The 23,804-nt window shown below is 39.1% G+C and overlaps 2 pseudogenes across 2 annotated transcripts; both read right to left on the reverse strand.

Annotated features, from left to right (window-relative positions):
- Positions 1–499: 499 nt before the first annotated feature.
- On the reverse strand, positions 500–14,109 carry LOC148919411 (disease resistance protein RPP4-like; annotated as a pseudogene). Its single transcript, XR_016124432.1, has 13 exons — positions 13,475–14,109; positions 12,022–13,138; positions 11,354–11,641; positions 10,348–11,199; positions 6,326–7,165; positions 5,999–6,246; positions 4,542–5,854; positions 3,675–4,421; positions 1,554–1,667; positions 1,348–1,434; positions 1,025–1,095; positions 864–929; positions 500–506 (listed from the first exon to the last, which is right to left on the reverse strand). The product of XR_016124432.1 is annotated as a disease resistance protein RPP4-like (transcript).
- Positions 14,110–15,505: 1,396 nt separating this feature from the next.
- LOC148919412 (TMV resistance protein N-like) lies at positions 15,506–19,773 on the reverse strand (annotated as a pseudogene). The gene is made up of 5 exons (XR_016124433.1): positions 18,650–19,773; positions 17,916–18,254; positions 16,905–17,761; positions 15,948–16,776; positions 15,506–15,867 (listed from the first exon to the last, which is right to left on the reverse strand). The product of XR_016124433.1 is annotated as a TMV resistance protein N-like (transcript).
- Between the last annotated feature and the right edge of the window lie 4,031 nt (positions 19,774–23,804).

Consider the following 23,804-nt stretch of genomic DNA (forward strand, 5'->3'; position numbering starts at 1 on the left):
TCAAATAAATCCTTAGATTATTATTCCTATTTTTGTTTTTACGGTTTACAAATTACTATATTTATACGTAGCCAGGTTGCCACATAATGTTTTGCTTTTAAAGAGAGACTCGAATATGAATGGCATTATTATTCATCACTATCATTGTTATTGATATTTTTTAAATTCTATGGAACGGGGTCTAGCCTAGTGGTCTCAGATTCGATCCCCTCTCTCTTAATATATCGCTTGTATAAATAAAAAAATAAAAAAAACTGAAAATTTAAAACCACAGTTTTTTTTTGGGCTAATTGGTATTAATTAGTTTGTCAAAAAAAATTAGTATTAATTAGTCAAAATTATTTTTCTGACAGTATATATGGGATCCGCAGATTGAAGAAATGAGAGAAAACCATCGTCAAGGGTCATCTGGAGGTTCACGTGCGTCAAAACAAGAAAAACCAAAGAATGAGGAGAGAGGAGGTTCATCACTAAGCCAGGGTCGTCCAGGGCAAAGCTTTTAGAAGCTGCACCAAATGAAAATTGGGAACAATTCCAAATAGTCATCAAAAGAGACTGAGGGATTTCTTTTTTAATATATATATATTTTTGTTTCACAGGAACAACTTGTTTGTTCCAAAATTGACTTCAAGCGAATTTCATAGCTTTATAAGAATTTATGTTAGGCTTTAAAGTACCAATAGTGACACGCCTGTGTATGCCTCTCCTCACGTTACACAGAGGTATACGCCCCTATTGCAGGTAAGTTTATTGCCCCAATTAGTAGGGTAAAAGTAGATAATAGATGCATTGCAGTACCGGAGCAAAAGGCAGGAACAGAGAGAAAATGGTGTGCAAACAAAACATTCATTACTGAATTATACCTTCCAAAGTATCTAAGAGACTTTGGAGATGAACCATCTTTTGGGAACTTGCATTTTCCCACATATCTGCAAGATAAAAGTATCAATTATGGTACTTTTTATTTGGTTATTTCACTTACTTGCAATGTAAAATTCTCAATAGGAAAATAACCAGAACATACTTGGCAGTTTGGTCATCCCAGGTTTGAGCGTTTCCTTCGTTTACAGAGTAGATTTTTCCCTTCTGTGGAATCTGCAGAGTAAAGCATGGCTTTCAATTCGTCGTCATATATGGAGGATTCCGAGGTTGAGTGTAATGCAAGGAAATGCAGACTCTAAAAGTAGAGGCTCGGAATCCTGTACGTATATGCACCTTCAGCTCATAACAAAAGGGTGCACCCTTCACCTCATATCACAGCAGAGGAGCTCAAGAAATATGTATAATAAAAATAACACTAGAAATTTGTGTACAAGTTGAGACCGTACCTAATACGTATGTATGTACCTTAATATTGGAGTGAGTTAATATAAACTCCCCAAGAGCCGGATCAAGAGTGAAGCCGTTCACTCCATGTCCAGTACTAATCACCAGCTGCAGTTCCAAACAAACTATCTTATTAGAACGTGAGGGAAGAGTAAGACAAATAATGCTCATATAAAATTTGGATAAAATTTTCAGAACATAAAGGAGAGAGAGTTGATTGTTTGTACCGTGCAAGAGCTCCCGTACATGCAATTGCCAGCAGCTACCGTGTTACTCCCTGGTCCCAACACGTCGTCAAGAGTTGGATTTTGCTTGTCTTTCACCAGATAAATCCCAAAGATCTGAATGTTGGAATAGATATGTGCAAGTTAGTTTATATATTCTTTTTGCACATTTTAGATTATTAAATAGTTTTCGATGACGATTTTTTGGAATGACCATTGAATGAGGACTTAAATTATAAAATGTTCACGAGGTATCATTCTACTTCAAAATCATAGCTGCTCTTTCCCTCTGTGAGTCTTAAAGGAAAATTTCATAGAGGGGGGAGGAGGAAGAAGCATTACTGCCCCTCCTCCCCCTCATCTCTTCTCGTCTTTTCCTTTTAGGTTAGTGAAAAATTCCACTAGGGCGTTTTGGATAAAAAGCTCATTTTGGTGGTTTCTTTTAAGCCATGATTAGATTGAAGTTCCCCATCACCCCTTTAGTCTATGTTCTCAATCAAATCCTAACGCTGCTTATGTTCTCTAAATTTGTTTATACATCGTCTTTAACGGAGGTTGCTGTAAATCACCTAATTGTTCTTTGGTAAAGTTGTTATTTTCATTTATTTGTTCGCTCTTATGCGCAGATAGATCACTGGAAATCATATTTTCCCCACATCTGTACGGATGCGGTAGTGGGTGTGGCTGCCACAACACTTCTTCAGGTAGTAGTGGTAGGGTTCGTTTAGGCTCATGGGTTGTTTTAGAGTTTTGGTTATGTTGGGTATATGTGCTTTGTTTGGGCTTATAGCTAATTATGGTGATGTGGGTTAGTAGTTTTAGTGCGGCTTTTGTTCTCGTTAGTTTTACTTTTAGCATGTTAGTTTGTTGCCCTCTTGAAATTGGTATTTTAAATGTCTTATTGATGTCTTTGATTGTACCCTTGAAGTTTATCTAATGAAGTTTCTACTTGATAAAAAAAATTATAAAATGTTCTAATTATTAAAATGTTCTGTTTATCCTTAACATCATATTGTAGCTGTATGGATTTAAAATTTAATATTACAAGTTAAAGAAAAATGGAGACATATAGTGTGAAAAAGATTACAAAATTATTGTAATCACATTATCTACCAATAGTTTTCTAAACGAAAAAATAATGCATTAAATTTCTATTAAAAAGTTGATATAGATATAAATAATGCAGTGTGTCAAAGGACTATATATGATGCAGTTGTATGAAAGATGGATATCAAGACAAAGGAGGTTCTAATCAAGGGCCAAAAGCATAAGATATCATGTTTTTTTGTCAGTTTTGTAATGGGTATTTTTGTAACAAAATGGGCTGGGCAGGTTTGAAAAATTGTGTTTGGGTATCTAGTAATATTATTGCAGTGGCTGTTTTTTAAATTGTACAATTTTTCAAGGGTTGTTTGTATTGGTAAGTCCATTGAATAGTACAAGTTACAACTGGGCTGTTTTATAGAATTTGGATTGCATAGAATTTTTCTATATTTTGGGATCTACGGTTGGGCTTAAATGTGAAGCTCATGTATTATTCAGCCTTGTAAAGAGCTATCTCATATATACCTCTAATTTTGTGCACGAGTGGTTTGTGATGTTTCATATGAGAAGGAGGTGTGAAGTGTATGTTGCTGCTTTACTGACACGTGTCTACTACCAACAGAAGTGAAGAGTGCACCAGAATGTGACATGTGGGGCTTTGGGACAGGTGGTGGTCTCTGCGTGGCTCTCTCATTTGAGTCATCTCATCACCAAATCATTGAAGTAGATTTCCTACTAAAATTTGTAACGTTGTAATAGACTTGGGTCATCTTACCAAACCTTCCACTCGGCTCCTTCCTCTTCTCCACAGCCCAAAAAAGGGGATGGAGATGTCTCCACACTGGAGTTTTTGCAAGTGGTGTTGTTTTAACCGACATTGAGGTGTTGGTCTAATTCAGGGGTGAGGTAGGTGTGCAAGGCACGTGAGTTGTCAGTAGTGTATGTGAATTAGTTAGACAGCTGTATAAAGTGCTGTAGCTTAAAAGATTAAGAAATATAGAAATAAGATTGGAATTTCTCTCTGCTTCATCATGGCTTCTTCTTCCTCCATCAACATTGATGGCTTGCTCAGTATGGTACAATTTCTTGAAATGGAGTCATCAACTCCATTGCTAATTGTCCATCCACAACACTCGATTGATTAGTCCGAACAAATGTGTCATGGCTCCGTCCTGCTCCCTCATCCGGCCGTGTGTCATGGCTCCGTCCTGCCTCATCATCAGTTCCCCCAAAAAAATCCAGATATGGATATGGTTCCACTGCTAATTGTTCATGTATAACACTAGTTTGATTGGGAACAAATGCATCATCAACTCCCCCTGAAAAATCCCGACTTGTTTCCAAATCATACAAATGAGGATCCGAATTATCCATATTTTCCTTCATGACTTTGTCCCATTCTAGATGAACCCCTGTCTTCTTCACTCTCACAAAATCAATATCATCAGGCCTTACAAGAATCGATACGTGGTCACCGCCTTCCAAATGGAGCACATCGTTTGACAATTGTCCCTGCCAAAGATAATGGTCTTTAGGTCTACTCCAAGGTTTTGAGGAGGCAATTGCTATCTTGGTGTGCAAAGCAGTTTGTTTGGTAAGATTTCTAACTTCAATGCCAATAAGACTTTGAGAATCTTCAAATCCCGGATAATGTTTGTCTGAAGAGTAAACGAAGCATATAGTCAACCCTTTTAAATCACGACCCATGATTCTTTGAGGAACTTTAAAGAAGACGAAATTGTCCACATCATTGACGATTTTGAACCACTCAGGAATATCATAAATTCCATTCAAATAAATTCCACCAAATCCGCAAGAAGTCCATCTCTGCACACCAGAAGCAAGACATTCTTATACATGCATGGGTATATCATTATATATATGGGCCGCATCTGCAGCTGTGCCTTTGTGTTTGTGTGTGTGTGTGTGAGAGAGAGAGAGAGAGACCAGGATTCTGTTTCTAAAATCGGCAGTCAGATTGGTGCAGCCTTCCATATGAATCCTTATCATGGAGTTTAATGACTTATCCAAGCCTGGAACCTCAGTGAGTTTGAACGAATCACAGAGATACAATTCTCTCATATTCGACATTTTTGAAAAATCTGAAATCGTTTCCAATTTTGGGCAGCCATTTGCTTTCAGAACATATAAATTGGTTGGTAAATCTGGGATTGCAAGAAGTTCTCTGCATGTATTTAAACACAGGACCTTGAGATTTGAAAGACCAGCGAGACTTGGTAGGCTACGAAAATTATTTTCTTCAAGAAGCAGATCTTCTAAGGAAATTAGGCTACATAGATCCTTAGGGATGGCATTCCCAGATTAACCGCCAGCAGCCTGCAAGACATAATAACTCTATTAAAGAGTTTAAGCCATGTAACGAAATGGGTAAAAGATGGAATTTCAAAATTCTCACCAGATAGAGATAAAATTCTCAACTTCTTCAATTTTACTATGGAAGATGGAATTTCTCTTATTTCTGTGTCATCTGCTTCCAAAATTGTCAATGATACCATGTCCCCTAAGCCCTCAGCCAACTTTTTAAAACTATAACAACCATTCAATATAAGAGTTTCAATAGACTTGGATTTATAGAAATTCAGTGGGAGATCCTCTAGCATTCTACAGCCTTTAAGATTTACCAAAGAAAGTCTTCCAAGATCCCCGATGGCTGAGTGAACCTTATACAAGTGCGGACAATCTTTCAATATCAACTTCTCGAGATTTGGGAATTTTGAATAGTCCGGTGATTTTGTTATGTCATAATCATATTCGACATGAATGATGTCATCATCATTGACCAGATTTTGAGATGGGCGTCGTTCATACGCACAACGATGGTAATCAATCATATTTTCGTTCATAAATTTGTCCCATACCGGACTAACGCCTGTTTTCTTCACCTTCACCCATTTGTTCACTATTATTTCAATCCAGACTTTATCACCGTCTTGCAATTTGAGCTCGTCATTTGATATCTGTCCCTGCCAAAGATAATAACCCGTAGTTCGACAATCGGGTATGATCCCGGCGTCAAGCTCAGTACCCTTGGTCATGTTTTTAATGCTAATACGACAATCGGGTATGATCCCGTATATGGCTGAAGAGAAACCGAAGGACAAAGTTAACCCTTTCAAATTACGACCATCACTTTGAGGCACAGTGAAATACACAATATCATCGTCATGGACATAGTCGAACCAATCAGGAATATCATTTCCACTGAGAAAAATGCCACCATATCCGCAAGAAGTCCATCCCTATACCATGTAGAGCCAAATTTCTATAAGAAATACATTCTTATGCATGCATGTGTACATGTGCGTTGTGTTTGTGTGTGTGTGTGTGTGTGTGTGTGTGTGTGAGAGAGAGAGAGAGAGAGAGAGAGAGAGAGAGAGAGAGACCTGTAGGATGCTGTTCCTAAAATCGGCAGTGAGATTGGTGCAGCCTTCCATATGAATCCTTGTCATGGAGTTTAATGACTTATCCAAGCCTGGAACCTCAGTGAGTTTGAACGAATCACAGAGATACAATTCTCTCATATTCGACATTTTTGAAAAATCTGAAATCGTTTCCAATTTTGGGCAGCCATTTGCTTTCAGAACATACAAATTGGTTGGTAAATCTGGGATTGCACGAAGGTCTCTGCAGCCTGCAAGACATAATAACTCTATTAAAGAGTTTAAGGCATGTAACGAAAGGGGTAAAAGATGGAATTTCAAAATTCTCACCAGATAGAGATAAAATTCTCAACTTCTTCAATTTTACTATGGAAGATGGAATTTGACTGATGCACGTGTCATCTGCTTCCAAAATTGTCAATGATGCCATGTCCCCTAAGCCATCAGCCAACTTTTCAAAACTTGAACAACCATTCAGTATAAGAGTTTCAATAGACTTGGATTTATAGAAAGTCAGCGGGAGATCGATTAGCTTTCGGCAGCCTTCAAGATTTACCAAAGAAAGTCTTCCAAGATCCCCGATGGATGAGTGAACCTTATACAAGCGCTTACAACCTTTCAATATCAACTTCTCGAGATTTGGGAATTTTGAAAAGTCTGGTAAATATGTTATGCGATTATCATTTTCGACACGAATGGTGTCATCATCATTGATCAGATTTTGAGATGGGCGTCGTTCATATCGACAAAGATGGTAATCAATCAGATTTTCGTTCATAAATTTGTCCCATACCAGACTAACACCTGTTTTCTTCACCATCAACGAATTATATTTTTTTATTATTTCAATCAAGACTTCGTCACCGTCTTGCAATTTGAGCTCGTCATTTGATAACTGTCCCTGCCAAAGATACTCAGTTGGCGTTGAAAAATCGTTGTGTAATATCATGGCGTCAAGCTCAGTACCCTTGGTCATGTTTTTAATGCTAATGCAAACATTGTCGTATATGGCTGAAGAGTAAACGAAGGACAAAGTTAACCCTTTCAAAATACGACCAACACTTTGAGGCACATGAAATACACAATATCATCGTCAGGGACATAGTCGAACCAATCAGGAATATAATTTCCACTGAGACAAATGCCACCATATCCGCAAGAAGTCCATCCCTATACCATGTAGAGCCAAATTTCTATAAGAAATACATTCTTATGCATGCATGTGTACATATGCGTTGTATGAGACAATATTAAAAAGTAATACACACCTGTACCTTAAATAGTATACAAAAGTCTTGAATGATATAGAAAAGTCTAGAATTTTAATGAATGTGCAAACCGACTTAACAAAGTCGGTGAATACAAAAAATCTGAGAGATCAAAGTGTGCTATAATATAAAATATTCAAAGAGCTAATGTAACACCCCGACCCCGTTTATTTTCCTATTTAATTTAATTAAGGGAAAATATTAAATTATTCCTGGGTTAAGGGTGATTTTGGTCACTTTCTTATCCGGGAAGATTTTGGGACCGTGAGTGGTGTGGTTGCGTAGGTGGTACTGAGACGAAACCGTAGACAGGCGGTAGGCCTGAATCGGAGATTTAACGAAGCTTTGGCGATCAAAACTTGTTCGGTGGCAGAACCGTAAATTTTCCGAAGGGTTTAGTAAAAATCAGATTTTTACTATTTTCACCTCACTCTCTCTCTCTCTCCTCCCGCGTACACTCTCTCTCTCTCCGTTTCTCTCTCCCGATTCTCTCTTTCTCTCTCTTCGAATCTCACGATTCCGAAGAAGCCGGCACCGGTCCCGTTCGACTCACCTTGAAGCCCGAACACAACCCACGGTTATCCCGACCGAAACGCGAAATCCGGCCGTGTTATCGAGGTTCAAGTCGGAATTTTCACGGCGTTGCGCCGTCGTCTCCGCCGTCTAATCCCGGTGAACGGTGAGGTTTCTTCTCCTTTTTACGTATTCTAGCTGACTGTTGTTTAGGTTTGGATCGATTTTGAGTTTTGGAACCGAATTGGAAATCTAGGTTTTGGCCGGATTTCAATTTGAAATTCCGGCCACTTGCCGTCCGAATTGGATGTTGCCGTAGTTGAAAAAGTTGCTCCATTCTTCGAGTAGTATCTAGGATTGGAAGGGTGAGCGTTGGTTTGGAGATTTTCCGTCGCCGAAATCTCTCTACACACCCGCGCGCCGGCGCGTGTGGCGGCGTGGGCAAGGTGGGTGAAGTTGTTTTTCGTCCTGTTGAGATCCGTAGGCTGCCACGAGTGCGTAGGATTTCGCGGATCTCAATTTGGATATCGTTTGACTATCGAACGGATTTCGCATATTGTGCGTTATCCGGGTTCGATAAGTTCTGACCGTTGGATCGTTTCCAAATTGAAGTATGTTGATTTAGGTACTCTTAGAAACCTGTAGGAATTCGCGGATCGTGAATTGGAGCCCCGGATGTTCCGATTCAATAATGTGAAGTTTAGGGAAATCGCGATCACCGTGCGATTGGGAAGCGAATTCAATCATGTAAGGACCTTAGGATGTTCCTTTGGACGTGAGCGCACCGGGAACTTGGGGATTTAAGTATTTTCCTTTCGTGAATTTCCGTTTTGGAAGTACGTACTGTTAATCAAGGATTTGTATCTTGGAATAGGTACTTCGGTTGATCACTCGCAGCAGGGACCCTCACTGGTCGGGCAGCTTGGGATTACTTGTGAGTGGACTTTGTTTTAAGCATATGCATGGTTTTTATTTATGAAAGTTTTGTGCATATACTTTAAATAATGGTGACTTGATGTAATAAGTCTTTGGTCGATGATTTGAATATGTTTATATATCTTGGATATATATATTTTGAATACGAACATATATATTTGAGTACGATGATTATGTTGATATGGATTTTGGGATGGCTATCTATATTGTCTATGTATAGAGTATGAGAGGTTGTTGTGTGAGATTGTGGAAAGATAGGAGTTTGATGGATGGTGGTGAGATATGAGTATGGTAGGTGAGTACCATTCCCTAGTTACTAGGCTTCCCACACACGTCGTTGGCAGTGCCGGTGGGGTGGGAAGGCCATGAGATTACGGGTCTCACACATGGCGTTAGCGATGCGGTGTGTGAGACACTTTCCATACGTGTCGTTGGCGTGCGGCGTATGGGGAGAGTATGTATATTGCTTGAGTATCATCACACACGTCGTTGGCAGTGCCGGTGGGGTGATGATACTGTCTGCGCGCGTAGGACTTGATATGAGATTTGTGAGCTACACGTGTCGTTGGCAGTGCCGGCGTGTGAGCTATGGAGTTCCGTCCCGGTTGGACTACTCATCCAGGACGCGGTTCTGGTTCGAAAATCCTGCGTACCACCAACAATCCCCCGGTTGGATTGTCTCCCCGGTACATTAGTTTGGAGTGGAGTATATATATATACTATACTAGAGTCCTAGCTATATGTATATTTATATATGGGTATTTACGGGTGTTGAGAGTTGCATATATTTTGGGAATGAGTTGTGAGCCTGAGTTGTGGAGATGTTTTGGACTTTGGGATTTTTGTGTTTGAGTTTTGGTTTCTGAATTGTGAAACTGCATGCTAGAGCATTATTTTTACATGGTGGGGTTACTATGTTGTTTTAAAGTGAAACTTTATTTCTGTCCACTCACATCTTTCTGTTTTGCGCCCCCCAGACAGTAGTTGCTCCTGAAGGCATTCGAGCAAGTCACGAGCTCCGAACTTGTCGTCTGTTAATAGGGTCTGTATAAATTCTTTCTACTCCCCTGTTTGTTGTAAATAAATTCTGTAGACGCTCTGTTATTGCCCATGTTAGGCTACTACTTGAGGCCGGAGGCCATTTTGTGTTGGATTGTAGTATGTTAAAAGCATGCTGGCAGTTGGGTTGTATATTGATGTAAATTATTGCAGGTTGTTTATTGTTGGTTTGAGCATTTTACAGGGGAGACCTGCCAAAATTTTGGTAGAATGTCTTGGGTTTTAGTAAGTGGGCCCGGCATCGGTATGATGTCGGCAACAATCTGAGGTCCGCCCGGTTTGAAATTCAGGCGGGTCCTGTCATTAATCTCACCGACTAAGCTACTGTCGGTTAAGTCTCCTATATATAGGCTTGATGCCTATACACAAATGTAAGCTGGAAAACTACAGCTGTCCAATTAATGCAATCATCAAACTCAAGTATTAAAGCCTTGAACCTTTCCTACCTCAATCAATAGAATAAAAACTACCTTGTTCGTCTTTGAAAAGTTTTCCATTCCAAATCAACCTTTCAATAAAAACTACCAACAGATAGAAAGAGAAAGATGTATGAGAGAGAGATAGAGAAGGACTGACCTGGAGGATGTTCTTCCTAAAATCGGCAGTGAGATTAGTGCACTTTCCCATATGAATCCTTGTCATGGAGTTTAATGACTTATCCAGGCCTGGAATTTCAGTGAGTTTGCCCGAATCACGTAGATACAATTCTCTTATATTTGACATTTCTGAAAAATCTGGCATTTTTTCCAATGCAACGCAGCCATCTGCTCGTAAGACTTTCAAATTTGTTGGTAAATCTGGGATTGCACGAAGATTTATGCACTTCTTTAAAGACAAATCTTGAAGCTGTGAAAGACGACTGAGGCTTGGTAGGCGACAAAAGTCATTGCTTGCAAGATCTAATCTTTCTAAGGAAATTAGGCCACCGATATCCTTGGGGAATGCATCATCAGTTAAACTACAGTTTGCAAGAGCTAATTGTCTTAAATAACTTGGAAACAAAGGAGGCGAAAGATTTGTTGATGGCGACCCTCGCACATCACATAAAGATACAACTTTCAGTTTCTTCAATTTTAATATGGAAGATGGTATTTGTCTTATGGCTGTCTTATTCGCTTCCAGAGTTGTCAATGATACCATGTCCCCTAAGCCCTCAGCCAACTTCTCAAAATATGAACAATGATTAAGTAGAAGAGTTTCAATAGACTTGGATTTATAGAAATTCAGTGGGAGATCCCTTAGCATTTCGCAGCCTTTAAGATTTACCAAAGAAAGTCTTCCAAGATCCCCGATGGATGAGTGAACCTCCGACAAACTCACACAGCTTTCCAATATCAATTCCTCGAGATTTGGGAGTTTTGAAAAGTCTGGTGATTTTGTTAGCCAAGGGGAATGGCTGAGATTAAGGATTTTCAAATGCCGATGCAACTGTTACACAAAAACAAAATTAGAATGGAAATTAAAATCCAAAAGGAAGGTCTCTGATACAGAAATTAAACCAAAATGAAGAGAAGGTGAAGTATAATATATGTATAGAACCAGAAGGAAAGAACCAACAACAACTAGGTTGAGATTATTATACCTTGCAATCCTTCCAAACTATTTTGAGTTTGCTATACTTCAGGTCTAAAGCAACTAGTTTTGGTTGCACAGGAAAGTCATCTGGTATGGACTCTAAAGGAAAATAATGCCAGCACAACCATATTAACTTTTTGGGAAAATCTTTGTACTCTCCGGTGAGCTCTACTCCGCTGAGGTGGAGTAACCTCAGTTTTTTCATGTTGGTAAATGCTTGTGCACTGAATCTACTCGAATCCAGATCTCGATAAAGAGGCAAATCTAGAGCAACTCCTTCAATTTCTTCAGTTCCCTGTTAAAAAAAGATACCGAATTAGAAAAATGATTTACTGACATGAAATTCCGTGTACGTATTAACCAAAAGGTATAATTAATAGTATTGGACCATGTTACGCCGTATAGTTTGTGTTTGCAATCAAAGCACATATTTTTTGTTGGTTATGCCTAATTGAGCTTTGTTCAACGGGGTCTAGTGAAGTGAAAAATGATTTAAACTTGTAGACTAAAGTCTCAGGTTCATATTCATATGGCACCTTGGTAGTGTGGATGTGTGAGAACTCCCTCTTTTACTTTGATTTAGCACTTGTACTAAACAAAAAAAACAAAAAAAAATTTATTATGGACACGGGATACATATGCTTCTCTTGCATGATGCATTGGGAAAGTACTTACAGATTCATCGCTCAAAACATCTGTTACGTATTCACGTTTCCACAATCTACTAAATTTTTCTGGGCGGCCATGGGCATTTTCATAAACAATATCTCTTCCCATGTCTCGAAGCAAATCATGCATCCCCAGCCTGTTGTACTCACTAACAGTTACAAGGCACCGTTCAATGAGGACACTGATTCCTATCGTTGCAAAAAAGCCACATCCATCTAATATTTTTGTTACACGGTCCTTGTCCTCTCCAATAAAGAAACAAGATATATCAAGGAATATCTTTCTCATTTCATCATCAAGTAGACTGTCAAAGCTTATTCTGAGTATTTTTTGAATACCTCCAGCAGGACTTGTTTGCAATTTCTCCAAATGGCTTTTCCACTCCGCCGGGCGCCTTGTAATCAGAAAAGACCCTACAACTTCAAGTGCTAGTGGCAAGCCTTGACAGTAACGAATTACACGTTTTGAGAGGTCAAGATATTCTTGATCAGGATAACGTCTTTTGAAGGCATGCCAACTAAAGAACTCTAGAGCTTCTTCCTCATCCATTTCTTGAGCCATATATGTGCTATCCACTCTAACTTGCTCTAGCAAATGTTTATTTCTTGTTGTTATAACAATTCTACTTCCACGACCAAACCAATCACGAGCTCCAGCTATTGCTTCTAGTTGCTTTAGATCATCTGCATCGTCAATTATGACAAGTGCTCTTTTACAGGGAAGTCTTTTTCTTATCATCTCGATTCCTTTAAGAAAGGAGTCAACCTTTACGCCCTCGCTTTTCAAGATATCATTTAGAAGTTGTTTTTGCAAACGAACCAGACCATTAATGGGTTGGTTTGCAATTACTTCCCTCACGTTTGCAAGGAAACTCCTACCTTCAAAGCTACCTTCAAATTCGTTATAAATGGCTTTGGCAAGCGTTGTTTTCCCAATGCCGCCCATCCCCCAAATACCGATCATGCGAACATCATCCTTAGAACCTGAATTTTCAATATGCAAGTGATTACTCAAAGCCTTCACCCGAGAAGTAATTCCAACAGGGTGTTTGATGTCTAATTGGGATTTGTTGATAAACTTATTAACCACCCCAAGAATTTTGTTGATAAACTTTGCTTCATGCCTGGCAATTAAACAAAGAAGCAGAACTACGAATCATTCGATGTGGAACAAACTACAAGGTTAAATTGAATCCCTAACTTAATCATTTAGAATGAGCAAATTATTTTCTTTTTTTATACTAAGATATAATTAACAATTAATATTGGGATTTAACATTAAATGTTAAATGGATCTTACATTATCAAGTAAGAAAGAATGCTTCGTTAAACCAAACCAAACAAACAAAGTAAAAAAGAAAACATAGTTGGAAAAACAAAAACAAAAACAAAAAGGACAGAAAACATATGGTTGTAAAGTAAGGAGATGATAATCCAAGGAACAAGAAATTAGTAATTACCCATTGTCAGCATTTTTAAGATCTTCCCCACACAAATCTGCTGCTTGACGGAGAGCATTCCTCCATCGCTGTACCTTTTCTTTCTCATGTTTGCCCGCTTCATGTTTCTCAAAAGCTTCTGCAAAACTACCAGTCTGTTTCCGGACATCTGAAGCCTCAACATTATAGAACAATGGAATAACCTGTTGCCCCAATCGTTCTCTACACTCCATGATCTTCACCAGCTCGTCAAGACACCAACTGGAATCGGCATAACGCTGGGAGAAGACAATTATGGAGATCATGGAACTGTCGATTGCCTGCTCCAGTTGGGTTTTTATAAATTCCGCTCTTTTTAGCTCTTCGTCGTCAAGAAAGGAGCGGATTCCGGCATTAGATAATGCGGCGTGGAGGTGGCCTGTAAAGCCCTTGCGTGTGTCTTCACCTCTGAAGCTCAAGAACACTTGGTACTCCCAACGTTTTGATGAGGAGGTGGATGGTGAGGATGAAGAGGATGCTTTATGGGCTTTCCTGGCATCCATTAATTGATACTGGAGGAGCTACCGGTTCAGATCAGACCAGCAACAAATTATGCACAAGTTGGCCTTCCGATCCGACTTGAGCAGAAGAAGTTATTTCATAATCAAATTTATTGTAATCACCTTATCTACCACTAGTTTTCTAAACGAAAAAATAATGCATTGAATTTCTATTGAAAAGTTGATATAGATACGCGCGACATGTCCTTGAAGTTCGCAATGCTTATCCAGTTGGGGTTTTGTATATATTATCATGAAGGAAGTTGAGGTTCCACCCCATAACCAATTGGCAATGGGGGGAGTAGCCCAACTCCTTATAAACCCAGGCTTGGTCCCTTAACTTTTCAATGTGGGACAAATACTCTCAACACGCCCCGCACGTGTAGCGAGTTTTTGCAAGTGGTGTTGTTTTAACCGACATTGAGGTGTTGGTCTAATTCAGGGGTGAGGTAGGTGTGCAAGGCACGTGAGTTGTCAGTAGTGTATGTGAATTAGTTAGACAGCTGTATAAAGTGCTGTAGCTTAAAAGATTAAGAAATATAGAAATAAGATTGGAATTTCTCTTTGCTTCATCATGGCTTCTTCTTCCTCCATCAACATTGATGGCTTGCTCAGTATGGTACAATTTCTTGAAATGGAGTCATCAACTCCATTGCTAATTGTCCATCCACAGCACTCGATTGATTAGTCCGAACAAATGTGTCATGGCTCCATCCTGCTCCCTCATCCGGCCGTGTGTCATGGCTCCGTCCTGCCTCATTATCAGTTCCCCCAAAAAAATCCAGATATGGATGTGGTTCCACTGCTAATTGTTCATGTATAACACTAGTTTGATTGGGAACAAATGCATCATCAACTCCCCCTGAAAAATCCAGACTTGTTTCCAAATCATACAAATGAGGATCCGAATTATCCATATTTTCCTTGATGACTTTGTCCCATTCTAGATGAACCCGTCTTCTTCACTCTCACAAAATCAATATCATCAGGCCTTACAAGAATCGATACGTGGTCACCGCCTTCCAAATGGAGCACATCGTTTGACAATTGTCCCTGCCAAAGATAATGGTCTTTAGGTCTACTCCAAGGTTTTGAGGAGGCAATTGCTATCTTGGTGTGCAAAGCAGTTTGTTTGGTAAGATTTCTAACGATAATGCCAATAGGACCTTCAAGTTCTCGGCCAAAAACAAAAGAAGAGTAAACGAAGCATATAGTCAACCCTTTTAAATCACGACCCATGATTCTTTGAGGAACTTCAAAGAAGACGATATTGCCCACATCATTGCCGATTTCGAACCACTCAGGAATATCATAAATTCCATTCAAATAAATTCCACCAAATCCGCAAGAAGTCCATCACTGCACACCAGAAGCAAGACTGTCTTATACATGCATGCATATATCATTATATATATGGGCCACATCTGCAGCTGTGCCTCGGTGTTTGTGTGTGTGTGTGTGAGAGAGAGAGAGAGACAGACAGACATGTAGGATGTTGTTCCTAAAATCGTGATCAGATTGTGCAGCCTTCCATATGAATCCTTGTCATGGAGTTTAATGACTTATCCAAGCCTGGAACCTCAGTGAGTTTGACCGAATCACGTAGATGCAATTCTCTCATATTCGACATTTTTGAAAAATCTGGAATTGTTTCCAAATTTGAGTAGGCTTTTGCTTTCAGAACACACAAATTCTTTGGTAAATCTGGTATTGCACGAAGGTTAAAGCATGCATTTACACACAAGACCTTGAGCTTTGAAAGACCAGCGAGACTTGGTAGGCTACAAAACTTATTGTCTTCAAGACGCAGATCTTCTAAGGAAATTAGGCTACATAGATCCTTAGGGATTGCATCCTCAGTTAACCGCCAGCAGCCTGCAAGACATAATAACTCTATTAAAGAGTTTTAAGGCATGTAACGAAAGGGGTAAAAGATGGAATTTCAAAATTCTCACCAGATAGAGATAAAATTCTCAACTTCTTCAATTTTACTATGGAAGATGGAATTTGTCTGATGTGCGTGTTATCTGCTTTCAAAATTGTCAATGATACCATGTCCCCTAAGCCATCAGCCAAGTCTTCAAACCTTGAACAACCATTCAGTATAAGAGTTTCAATAGACTTGGATTTATAGAAATTCAGTGGGAGCTCCCTTAGTATTATGCAGTATTCAAGATTTACCAAAGAAAGTCTTCCAAGATCCCCGATGGATGAGTGAACCTTACACAAACTCCGACAACCTTTCAATATCAACTTTTCAAGATTGGGGAATTTTGAAAAGTCTGGGGATTTTGTTATGTGATTATCACATTCGACATGAATGATGTCATCATCATTGACCAGATATGGGCATCGTTCATATGCACAAAGATGGTAATCAATCATATTTTCGTTCATAAATTTGTCCCATACCAGACTAACACCTGTTTTCTTCACCTTCACCCATTTGTCCGCTATTATTATTTCAATCCAGACTTTATCACCGTCTTGCAATTTGAGCTCGTCATTTGATAACTGTCCCTGCCAAAGATAATAACCCTTAGTTCGAAAATCGGGTAAGATCCTGGCGACAAGCTTAGTACCCTCGGTCACGTTTTTAATGCTAATACGACAACCGTATAAGTCGGAAGAGCAAACGAAGGACAAAGTTAACCCTTTCAAAATACGACCAACACTTTGAGGCACAGTGAAATACACAATATCATCGTCATGGACATAGTCGAACCAATCAGGAATATCATTTCCACTGAGAAAAATGCCACCATATCCGCAAGAAGTCCATCCCTATACCATGTAGAGCCAAATTTCTATAAGAAATACATTCTTATCGTATGTGGTAGAAAGAGAAAGATGTATGTGTGTATGAGAGAGAGAGAGAGAGAGAGAGAGAGAGAGAGAGAGAGAGAGTTGACCTGTAGGATGTTCTTCCTAAAATCGGCAGTGTGATTAGTGCACATTTCCATATGAATCCTTGTCATGGAGTTTAATGACTTATCCAGGCCTGGAATCTCAGTGAGTTTGCCCGAATCTCTTAGATGCAATTCTCTTATATTTGACATTTCTGAAAAATCTGGCATTTTTTCCAATGCAATGCAGCCATTCGCTTTTAAGACTTTCAAATTTGTTGGTAAATCTGAGATTGCACGAAGATTGCTGCACAAAAGTAAAGACAAATCTTGAAGCTGTGAAAGATGACTGAGGCTTGGTAGGCTGCAAAAGTCATTGCCTGCAAGATTTAATCTTTCTAAGGAAATTAGGCTATCGAGATCCTTAGGTAATCCATCATCAGTTAAACTGCAGGTTGCAAGAGCTAATTCTCTTAAAGAGCTTAAACTTTGCAACGAAGAAGGCAAAAGATTTCTTGATATCGACCCTCCCACTTGACATAAAGATACAACTTTTAGTTTCTTCAATTTTAATATGGAAGATGGTATTTGTCTTATGGCTGTCACATCCGCTTTCAGAGTTGTCAACGATACCATGTCCCCTAAGCCCTCAGCCAACTTTACAAATCTCCAACAACGATTAAGTAGAAGAGTTTCAACAGACTTGGATTTATAGAAATTCAGCGGGAGATCCTCTAGATCGGTGCAGCCTTCAAGATTTACCAAAGAAAGTCTTCTAAGATCCCCGATGGATGAGTGAACCTCAGACAATCTAGTACAAAATTGCAATATCAATTCCTCGAGATTTGGGAGTTTTGAAAAGTCTGTGATTTTGTTAGCTCATGGGAATAACTGAGATTAAGGATTTTCAAATTACAGCATTGCTACACAAAAACAAAATTAGAATGGAAATTAAAATCCAAAGGAAGGTCTCGATACAGAAATTAAACCAAAATGAAGAGAAGGTGAAGTATAATATATGTATAGAACCAGAAGGAAAGAACCAACAACAACTAGTTTTGGTTGAGATTATTTTACCTTGCAATCCTTCCAAACTATTTTGAGTTCTGCTGCAGGTCTAAAGCAACTAGTTTTGGTTGCGTAGGAAAGTCATCTGTATGGACTCTAAAGGAAAATAATGCCAGCACAACCATATTAGCTTTTCGGAAAATATTTGTACTCTCCGGTGAGCTCTACTCTGCTGAGGTGGAGTAACCTCAGTTTTTTCATGTTGGTAAATGCTTGTGCACTGAATCTAGTCAAATCTAGATCCGAATCTGGATCCGAATCTACATCCGAATCTACGTCCGAATCTACATCCCAATCTAGATCCGAATCTACATCCAATTCTACAATTCCTTCAATTTTTTTAGTTCCCTGTTAACAAAAGATACCGAGTTAGAAAAATGATTTACAAACATGAAAAATCCGCGTATGTATTAACCAAAAGGTATAATTAATAGTATTGGACCATGTTACACCCTATAGTTTGTGTTTGCAATCAAAGCACACATTTTTTTGTTGGTTATGCCAAATTGAGCTTTGATCTTAGTGGATATAATATAAGAAATGGCAACAGGGTCTCGGGTTCAAATTCATATGGCACCATGGTAATGTGGATTTGTGAGAACCCTCTTTTACTTTGGTATAGAATATCATCGCTTATACTAAAAAAAAATATTGGAAAAGGACATTTTAATTTATTATAGACACCGGATACATATGCTTCTCTTGCATGATGCATTCTAAAGCTTTACTTGGAAAGTACTTACAGATTTGTCTCTCAATACATCTGTTATGTCTTCACGTTTCCACAATCTACTAAAATTTTCAGGGTGACCGTCGGCATTTTCATAAACGATCTCTCTTCCCATGCCTCGAAGCAAATCATGCATCATCAGCTTGTTTTGCTCACTAACAGTTACAAGGCACCGTTCAATGAGGACACTGATTCCTATCACTGCAGAGAAGCCACATCCATCTAATATTTGTGTTACATAGTCCTTGTCCATTCCTATAAAAAAAACAAGATATATCAAGGAATATCTCTCTCTTTGTATGATCAGGTAGCCCGTCAAAACTTATTCAGAGTATTTTTTGAATATCTCCATCAGGACTTCTTTCCAATTTCTCCAAATGGCTTTTCCACTCCGCTGTGGATCTTTTAATCAGAAAAGACCCTACAACTTCAAGTGCTAGTGGCAAGCCTCGACAGTAACGAATTACACGTTTTGAGAGGTCAAGATATTCTTGATTAGGATAACCACTTTCAAAGGCATGCCAACCAAAGAGCTCTAGAGCTTCTTTTTCATCCATTTCTTCAGCGGGATATGTGCTATCCACTCCAATTTGCTCTAGCAAATGTTTATCTCTTGTTGTTATAATAATTCTACTTCCAGGACCAAACCAATCACATTTTCTAGCTATTGCTTTTAGTTGGTGTAGATCATCTGCATCGTCAATTATAACAAGTGCTCTTTTACAGGGAAGTCTTTCTCTTATCATCTCGATCCCTTTAGCAACAGAGCCAACCTTTATGGGGTCCTTGCTTTTCAAGATATCATTTAGAAGTTGTTTTTGCAAACCAACCAGACCAGTAATGGGTTGGTTTGCAATTACTTCCCTCACGTTTGCAAGGAAACTCCTACCTTCAAAGCTACCTTCAAATTTGTTATAAATGGCTTTGGCAAGCGTTGTTTTCCCAATGCCGCCCATCCCCCAAATACCAATCATGCGAACAACATCCTTAGAACCTGAATTTTCAATATCTAAGTGATTACTCAAAACCTTCAGCCGAGAAGTAATTCCAACAAGGTGTTCGATGTCTAATTGGTATTTGCTGTACAACTGCTTATTAACCTCCCCAAGAATTTTGTTGATAAACTTTGCTTCATGCCTGGCAATTAAACAAAGAAGCAGAACTACGAATCATTCGATGTGGAACAAACTACAAGGTTAAATTGAATCCCTAACTTAATAATTTAAAATTAAGATTGGGATTTAACATCAAATGTTAAATGGATCTTACATTATCAAGTAAGAAAGAATGCATAGTTAAAACCAAACCAAACAAACAAACACCAAAGTTTAAAGTCAAAAAGAAAGAATGCATGGTTAAAACTTATAACATAGTTGGAAAAACAAAAACAGAAAGGACAGAAAACATCTGGTTGTCAAGTAAGGAGATGATAATCCAAGGAACAAGAAATTAATAATTACCCATTGTCAGCATTTTTAAGATCTTCCCCACACAAATCTCTGCTTGACTGAGAGCATTCCTCCATCATTGTACCTTTTCTTTCTCATGTTTGCCCGCTTCATGTTTCTCAAAAGCTTACGCAAAACTACAGTTTGTTTCGGACATCCAAGCCTCAACATTATAGAACAATGGAATAACTGTTGCCCCAATTGTTCTCTACACTCCATGATCTTCACCACTCGTCAAGACACCAACTGGAATCGGCATAACTCTTGGAAGACAATTATGGAGATCATGGACCCGTCGATTACTGCTCGGTTGGGGTTTTATAAATTCCGCTTTTCTAGCTCGTTGTCGTCAAGAAAGGCGCTGATTCGACATCGATAATGCGGCGTGGAGGTGGCCTGTGAAGCCCTTGCGTGTGTCTTCACCTCTGAAGCTCAAGAACACGTCGTACTTCCAACGTTTTGATGAGGAGGATGGTGAGGATGAAGATGAGGCTTTCGGCATCCATTAATTGATACTTGGAGGAGCTATCGGTTGGATCGGGCCGCTACAACTTATGCACAGTTGACCTTCCGATCCGATTTGGCGAAGAAGTTATTTCGTAATTAATTATTTTTCGGCAGTGGTTTGTGTGTTACAGCAGATGTATAAATTCGAAATACGCATAGTCAAGGTCCTCAAGCGTCTCGATCGACAAAAGCAAAAGTTCTGTTAGAATTCTCGGTTTGTATATGTATTTTCAGATTAGGAAGAGATGTATTTTCTGGAGATTTTAGCTAGAGAGAGTGAAGAGAAATGAGGAAGGCACTTCTATTGAATTCTTACAATCACGCTTACATAGTGTGTCTGACAGAGAGAGAAATGTGATTCTCTTCTAACAGAATTACAACTGTCACCCTATTAGGTGCTTACACGTGTCATACCAAATCTAAGCTAGAGAATCCACCTAGACTATGATCTAATGGTTCTCATTACATCATTTAAAATAGACATAACAGAAAATAGAAAATGACTTCTGCTCTAAGAAATCAGGCGAACAGATTATAATGACTTCGCTCTAAGAAATCAGGCAGAACAGGATTATATTTCAACACTCCTTTCTAATCCTTTAGCTGATTTCACTCCAAGCAAGCTTCTCAACCTCACAAACCGATCCTTAGGCAGAGCCTTAGTCAAAATGTCTGCTATCTGATCTTCTGTCTTGCAGTACACCAGTTCGATTTCTTTTGCTTGAATGGCTTCCCTTATAAAATGAAATTTCCTGCTGATGTGTCTTGTCTTTTGGTGATGAACTGGATTCCTTGCCATTGCAATTGCAGAGGTGTTGTCACATAGAATTGGAGTCCCTTCTACCTATTCTTCACCAAAATCTTCAAGCACAAATCTGAGCCACTTAGCTTGTGAAGTTGCTTCTGCAGCGCTCACATACTCAGGCTTAGTGTAGATAAAGCAACTGTGTTTTGCTTGATGGAAGCCCAAGAGAACATGCCTGAGCCTAGTGTGAAGGCATATCCTGAGGTGCTCCTCATATCATCCTCACTCCCAGCCCAGTCACTGTCACAATACCCAATTAGAGTAGCTGTTTTCCCCTTTGCAAACTCAATTCCAAAATCTAATGTGCCTTGTATGTATCTCAGGCACCCTTTTAGCAGTTCCCATGTGTTTCTTTGAGGGATTGTGCATAAACCTAGCAAGCAAGCTAGATGCAAACATGACATCTGGTCTTGTGGCAGTCAGATAAAGCAGACTCCCTACAATCTGTCTGAATTCATTTTCATCTGCTGCTTCACTTCCATCTTCTCTACACAATTTCTCATTCACCACTAATGGAATTGCCACTGACTTGCAGTCTCTCATTCCAAACTTCTCAAGAATTTTCATGGCATATTTCTTTTGATGAATGAAAATATGCTTATCAGTTTGTTCCACTCCCATGCCAAGAAAATGGTGCAACATACCCAAGTCTGTCATCTCATAGTGTTGCATCATATCTTGTTTAAACTCTTCAAGCATTTTAGGACAGCTTCCAGTATATATAATGTCATCTACATAGAGTGAGACAATGATAATACCTAAGGTGTCACTTGTTTTGATATAGAGAGTAGCTTCACTTAAGCTCTTCTTAAAACCTGCAGTGTTGAAATAGGCATCTATTTTATCATACCAGGCCCTTGGGGCTTGTTTCAGTCCATATAGAGCCTTGTTCAACCTGTACACCTTGGTTTCCTTGCTCTCTTGAACATATCCTTGAGGTTGTTCAACATAAACTTCCTCCTTTAGAATACCATTGAGAAAGGCAGACTTCACATCCAGTTGAAATAGGTTCCATTCCTTTTGTGCTGCAAGGGCTATCAAGGTTCTGATGGTGTCAAGTCTTGCCACAGGGGCAAATGTCTCATTATAGTCGATTCCAGGCTTCTGTGAATAGCCTTTAGCCACAAGCCTAGCTTTATTCTTCTGCACAGTACCATCTAGGTTCAGTTTGACCTTGTAGACCCACTTAACACCAATTACTGGTTTGTCAAATGGCCTGTCAACTAATTTCCATGTATTGTTCTTCTTAATCATCTCGAATTCAGCCTCCATTGCACTTCTCCATGATTCATCCAAATCTGCTTCTTCAAAGCTGTCAGGTTCTACAATGCACATGTTGCATTGTGTCATGATGTCATTAATACTCCTCCACTTGTGAGGTGTGTGATCAACCCTTTGAGTCTCATCAAGCATTTCTTCCCCTTGAGGTGCAATTTCTTCTTCCATCTGCATTTGAGTATCCAAAAACTGAGATTGTTCATCTAATACCTTCTGTTCAGTTTCTGCAGTACCTTGATTTCCATCTGGCATAGGCATTCTCACATCTGCATTGCTAGGATTCTCCCATGTCCATGAGGCTTCTTCATCAAAATAGACATCCCTAGACAAGATAATCTTTCTAGCCTTAGGATCATACAGTCTATAGCCTTTTTCACACAATCCATAGCCCACAAAAATGTATTTGTGACTGTTTTCTTCCAACTTGTGTCTCAAAACAGAAGGAATAAGCACATGACATAGGCATCCAAACACTTTCAAGTGTGCAATACCTGGCTTTCTTCCTGTGAAGGCCTCAAATGGTGTCATTTTCTTAAGAGACTTAGAAGGACACCTGTTGAGAAGATAGACTGCTGTATGAGCACTTACGCTAAAACTCATATGGAAGTCTCTTTTCATGTAGCATAGACTTTGCCATCTCAATTACAGTCCTGTTCTTCCTCTCAACAACTCCATTTTGTTGAGGGGAATATGCTACTGATCAGCTGCCTTTGTATTCCAGCCTCACTGCAGTATGCAAGAAATTCATTTGACATGAATTCTCCACCTCTGTCACTTCTAAGTGATTTCACCTTGTGTCCACTCTGCAATTCTGTCATTGCTTTGAACTTCTTGAAACATTCAAAAGCATTAGATTTATTTCTGAGAAAATAAACCCAAGCCATTCTTGTATAGTCATCAATGAATAACATGAAATATCTGTTTTCTGACATTGATGCAATCTGCATAGGACCACAGATGTCAGTGTGGACTAATTCAAGTGGAAACTGAGCTCTCCAAGTAGATTCTGCAGGAAATGAGTCTCTATGCTGCTTTCCCAGCTTGCAGCCTTCACAAACTGCAAAATCCTTCTCCAGACTAGGCAGTCCATGAACCATGTCTTGATTTGCCAGCATCCTGATGCTTTGATC

The sequence above is a fragment of the Prunus mume genome, linkage group LG2 (genome assembly GCF_029339155.1).
Source record: "Prunus mume cultivar Tortuosa linkage group LG2, ASM2933915v1, whole genome shotgun sequence".
Lineage (NCBI taxonomy): Eukaryota > Viridiplantae > Streptophyta > Magnoliopsida > Rosales > Rosaceae > Prunus > Prunus mume.